This window comes from Grampus griseus (assembly GCF_964374135.1).
Source record: "Grampus griseus genome assembly, chromosome: 5".
NCBI lineage: Eukaryota > Metazoa > Chordata > Mammalia > Artiodactyla > Delphinidae > Grampus > Grampus griseus.
The window spans coordinates 793,412-799,434 of NC_138998.1; positions in this window are offsets into that span (position 1 = coordinate 793,412).

Below are 6,023 nucleotides of genomic sequence, written 5' to 3' on the forward strand. Positions count from 1 at the left end.
TGGTGGTGCTGAATTCTCTTAGCTTTTGCTTGTCTGTAAAGCTTTTGATTTCTCTTTTGAATCTGAATGAGATCCTGTCAGGTAGAGTAATCTTGGTTGTAGGTTCTTCCCTTTCATCACTTTAAATATATTGTGGCACTCCCTTCTGGCTTGTAGAGTTTCTGTGGAGAAATCAGCTGTTAACCTTATGGGAGTTCCCTTGTATGTTATTTGTCGTTTTTCCCTTGTTGCTTTTAATATTTTTTCTTTGTCTCTTTTTTTTAACGTCATTATTGGAGTATAATTGCTTTACAATGGTGTGTCAGTTTCTGCTTTATAACAAAGTGAATCAGATATATATATATACATATGTCCCCATATCTCTTCCCTCTTGCATCTCCCTCCCTCCCACCCTCCCAATCCCACCCCTCTAGGGGGTCACAAAGCACTGCGCTAATCTCCCTGTGCTATGCAGCTGCTTACCACTAGCTATCTATTTTACGTTTCGTAGTGTATATATATCCATGCCACTCTCTCACTTTGTCCCAGCTCACCCTTCCCCCTCCCTGTGTCCTCAAGTCCATTCTCTAGTAAGTCTGCATCTTTATTCCTGTCTTGTCCCAAGTTCTTCTGACCATTTTCCTTTTTTTTCTTTTTTTCTTTTAGATTCCTTATATATGTGTTAGCATACGGTATTTGTTTTTCTCTTTCTGACTTACTTCACTCTGTATGACAGTCTCTAGGTCCATCCACCTCACTACAAATAACTCAGTTTCGTTCCTTTATATGGCTGAGGAATATTCCATTGCTTACATGTGCCACATCTTCTTTATCCATTCATCTGTTGATGGACACTTAGGTTGCTTTCATGTCCTGGCTATTGTAAATAGAGCTGCAATGAACATTTCAGTACACGTTTCTTTTTGAATTATGGTCTTCTCAGGGTATATGCCCAGTAGTGAGATTGCTGGGTCATATGGTAGTTGTATTTTTAGTTTTTTAAGGAACCTCCATACTGTTCTCCATAGTGGCTGTAACAATTTACATTCCCACCAACATTGCAAGAGGGTTCCGTTTTCTCCACACCCTCTCCAGCATTTATTGTTTCTAGATTTTTTGATGATGGCCATTCTGGCCAGTGTGAGATGGTATCTCATTGTAGTTTTGATTTGCATTTCTCTAACGATTAATGATGTTGAGCATTCTTTCATGTGTTTGTTGGCAATCTGTATATCTTCTTTGGAGAAATGTCTATTTAGGTCTTCTGCCCATTTTTGGATAGAATTTTTTGGTTTTCTGATATTGAGCTGCATGAGTTGCTTGTATGTTTTGGAGATTAATCCTTTGTCAGTTGCTTCATTTGCAAATATTTTCTCCCATTCTGAGGGTTGGCTTTTCGTCTTGTTTATGCTTTTCTTTGCTGTGCAAAAGCTTTTAAGTGTCATTAGGTCCCATTTGTTTATTTTTGTTTTTATTTCCATTTCTCTAGGAGGTGGGTCAAAAAGGATCTTGCTGTGATTTATGTCATAGAGTGTTCTGCCTATGTTTTCCTCTAAGAGTTTGATGGTATCTGGCCTTAAATTTAGGTCTTTAATCCATTTTGAGTTTATTTTTGTGTGTGGTGTTAGGGAGTGTTCCAATTTCATTCTTTTACATGTAGCTGTCCAGTTTTCCCAGCACCACTTATTGAAGAGGCTGTCTTTCTCCACTGTATATTCTTGCCTCCTTTATCAAAGAGAAGGTGACCATATGTGCATGGGTTTATCTCTGGGCTTTCTATCCTGTTCCATTGATCTATACTTCTGTTTTTGTGCCAGTACCATACTGTCTTGATTACTGTAGCTCTGTAGTATTGTCTGAAGTCAGGGAGTCTGATTCCTCCAGCTCCATTTTTCTTTCTCAAGATTGCTTTGGCTATTCAGGGTCCTTTGTGTTTCCATACAAGTTGTGAAATTTTTTGTTCTAGTTCTGTGAAAAATGCCTTTAATATTTGTTAATATGATTACTATGTGTCTCGGCGTGTTTCTCCTTGGGTTTATCCTGCCTGTGACTCTCTGCGCTTCATGGACTTGGGTGGCTATTTCTTTTCCCATGTTAGGGAAGTTTTTGACTATAATCTCTTCAAATATTTTCTCAGGTCATTTATCTGTCTCTTCTCCTTCTGGGACCCCTATAATGCGAATGTTGGTGCGTTTAATGTTTTCCCAGAGGTCTCTTAGAAATGTCTTCATTTCTTTTCATTCTGTTTTCTTTATTCTGTTCCACAGCAGTGAATTCCACCATTCTGTCTTACAGGTCACTCATCTGTTCTTCTGCCTCAGTGATTCTGCTATTGATTCCTTCTAATATATTTTTCATTTCAGTTATTGTATTGTTTATCTGTTTGTTCTTTACTTCTTCTAGGTCTTTGTTAAACATTTCTTTCATCTTCTCTATCTTTGCCTCCATTCTTTTTCCGAGGTCCTGGATCATCTTCAATATCATTATTCTGAATTCTTTTTCACGAAATTTGCCTATCTCCACTTCATTTAATTGTTTTCTGGGGTTTTATCTTGGTCCTTCATCTGGTACATAGTCCTCTGCCTTTCATTTTGTCTATCTTTCTGTAAATGTGGTTTTCGTTTCACAGGCTACAGGATTGTAGTTCTTCTTGCTTCTGCTGTCTGCCCTCTGGTGGATGAGGCTATCTAAGGGGTTTGTGCAAGCTTCCTGATGGGAGGGACTGGTGGTGGGTAGAGCTGGGTGTTGCTCTGTGGGGCTAAGCTCCTTAAAACTTTAATCTGCTTGTCTGCTGATGGGTGGGGCTGAGTTCCCTCCCTGTTGGTTGTTGGTCTGAGGTGACCCAGCATTGGAGGCTACAGGCTCTTTGGTGGGGCTCATTGCAAACTCTGGGAGGGCTCATGCCAAGGAGCACTTCCCAGAACTTCTGCTGCCAGTGTCCTTGTCCCCGCAGTGAGCCACAGCCACCCCCGCCTCTGCAGGAGACCCTCCAACACTAACAGGTAGGTCGGTTCAGTCTCCTATGGGGTCACTGCTGCTTCCCCTGGGTCCCGATGCACACACTACTTTGTGTGTGCCCTCCAAGAGTGGAGTCTCTGTTTCCCCCAGTCCTGTCAAAGTCCTGCAACCAAATCCCACCAGCCTTCAAAGCCTGATTCTCTGGGAATTCCTCTTCCCATTGTCGGACCCACAGGTTGGGAAGCCTGACGTAGGGTTTAGAACCTTCACTCCAGTGTGTGGACTTTTGTGTTATAGTTGTTCTCTGATTTGTGAGTCACCCACCCAGCGGTTATGGGATTTGGTATTATTGTGATTGCGTCCCTCCTACCGTCTCATTGCAGCTTCTCATTTGTCTTTGGATGTGGGGTATCTTTTTTGGTGAGTTCCAGTGTCTTCCTGTGGATGATTGTTCAGCAGTTAGTTGTGATTCCAGTGCTCTCGCAAGAGGGAGTGAGTGCACGTCCTTCTACTTTGCCATCTTGAACCAATCCCTCTGTTATGTTTTTATACAAGTTTCAACAAGACTTGCTATTTCTCCCAAGTGTAATCAATCACATGTCATTCTTTTCAGGTTTCTCTCAGCTGTTACCCTTGGCTCTGGGGTAACTGTGTGGAATTTCATGGCCCAAGCCAACACGGTGGCCTGTGTGGCATTTCCATTTCTCAAGCCTGGCAGGCGATGGAAAATGGGATTCAGTGAGTACACTTGGTCATTCATCTTGTAGGAACAGCATCCGTCATCTGTTGCTTTTTCTTCCTTTGCCACTGAGATCTTTCCTCTTATTTATAAGACATGAGATTTTATTGAATCTTAATGTTAATACAATGCACTAAAATTTGGCCTTATGTTCTCATTTTTCATTTCATGAAAAATAGAGCAAAATAAGCAGAGAATGGATTCTTAGTAGGTTCACCTCAAAATACCTCCAGTTCTGGGTTTCAGGATCCTGAAATGCATTAAATATCCAAAGCTAACAGGGGAAAAAAAATCCCAAACATAAGCCCATAATAAGAGACATATTTTAAGACTGTTTTTATAAGACTTTGTCCTTAAACCTTCCCTTGTACACTGTTGGTGGGAATGTAAGTTGGTGCAGCCACTGCGGAGAACAGTATGGAGGTTCCTCAAAAAACTAAAAATGAACTACCATATGATCCAGCAATCCCACTCCTGGGTACATATCTAAAGAAATCTGAGGTGGATGGAGAAATAGGAAGTGAACTGAGATAATACAGTGTCATGAAAAATACAGAAGAAAAATGTTCAAGAAAGGGGAAATGATCTTCCATATGAAATGGTCTGTTTATAATACTGTCCCTTCTCAAAGACTCATTCAATTAAAATACCTTTCTCCCAAAAGTGCTCATTTCTGCACAGCTTTCTACAGTGTCAAGTAAAAAGAATTCCATCTGTTCTTAGATCTTTTTTTTTCCCCTTCTGCTCCAGGGCAAGGTCTCACACCTACAACAGAGTTAGTATGCAAAATGTTTTCAACCACCAACTTGCCCCTGACTGAGCAGATGCAGGTGAGACAGCATCTTCTACGTGATCTCAAAATCCTATCCCATCTGCTGCTTTGGTGGCATTTGGAACTGTCCAGAAGATCCAGGTCTCATGGGTATCACTTACCTCCCCAAAGCAGCTGGGAAGTGAGTAGCGAGAGCACAAGGATGCCACGACAAGCAGAAAAACTTCCCTAGGTGAAGAGATGAAGGGAAGTCAGGATATATGACAGTTTCTTGAACCTCCCTCTGAAACTTGTAAATCTGAAATTGAATCCACTTTATGGTTCCAACATCATCACTGAAGCCAAGATTGCTCCTAAATTACCCAACTTGTATTGCAGATGACAATGTGCGGGGTTAGTGATTTTGCTTTAAAAATAAATAAGTAATTGTTCTCCTTCCTTGAAAAGATGAAATAGTGAATAGGCAGGGTACACTACTTTTTAATTTGGGGAACATCTGTCAGCCAGAACCTTGTCAGGGAAATTGCAATGTCAGGCTAAGAAATGCTTTAACACTCCATGGCAGAAGAGGTGTGTGACAGCGAAGCTTGATCTAGCTGGCCCGAGAGCCCGGCAGGAGGCCCTGAATCACAGAACAGCAGGAGCTTTGAGATGCCCTTGATTTCAGAGCTCCCTACAACTTCTGAGGCGCTCCATCACCCCTTCCACACTGGGTGACCTTGCTGGCTGGGCGAGTTCCCCACATCATCCCCTAGAGACAGGGATTAAGAATGCTGTTATGAAAGAGAAAGACAAATACCATATGATAACACTTACATGTGGAATTTAAAATATGACACAAATGAACCTATCTATGAAACAGAAACAGAATCACAGACATAGAGAACAGACTGGTGGTTGTCAAGGGGGAGGGGATTGGGGGAGGGTTGGAGTGGGAGGTTGGGGTTAGCAGATATAAGTTTTTTGTTTTTTGTTTTTTTTGCGGTACGCGGGCCTCTCACTGTTGTGGCCGCTCCTGTTGCGAAGCACAGGCTCCGGACACGCAGGCTCAGCGGCCATGGCTCACGGGCCCAGCTACTCCGCGGCATGTGGGATCCTCCTGGACCAGGGCACGAACCTGTGTCCCCTGCATTGGCAGGCGGACTCTCAACCACTGCGCCACCAGGGAAGCCCAGATGTTAGCTTTTATATACAGAATGGATGAACAACCAGGTCCTACTGTATAGCACAGAGAACTATATTCAATATCCGGAAAAGAATATGAAAAAGAATGTATATATACGTGTAACTGAATCACTTTGCTGTAGAGCAGTAATTTACACAACATTGTAAATCAACTATACTTCAATTAAAAAAAAAAAGACACACACAGAAAAGAACACTGTTATTTTACTTTTTCCATCAGTGGCAGTAAAGTTCCAAAGTAAATATGGAGGATGGCAGCCAATATCACATACCTGAGACAGTCTACTCCTAGAAAAGGGAGGTCTTGTGATTTAGAGTGAGTGCTTTTGCTCAAGGGCAAAAAAGTCTCAGACTAGAAAAGCTCCAACTTGATGGCCCAAGTTGAAAAGA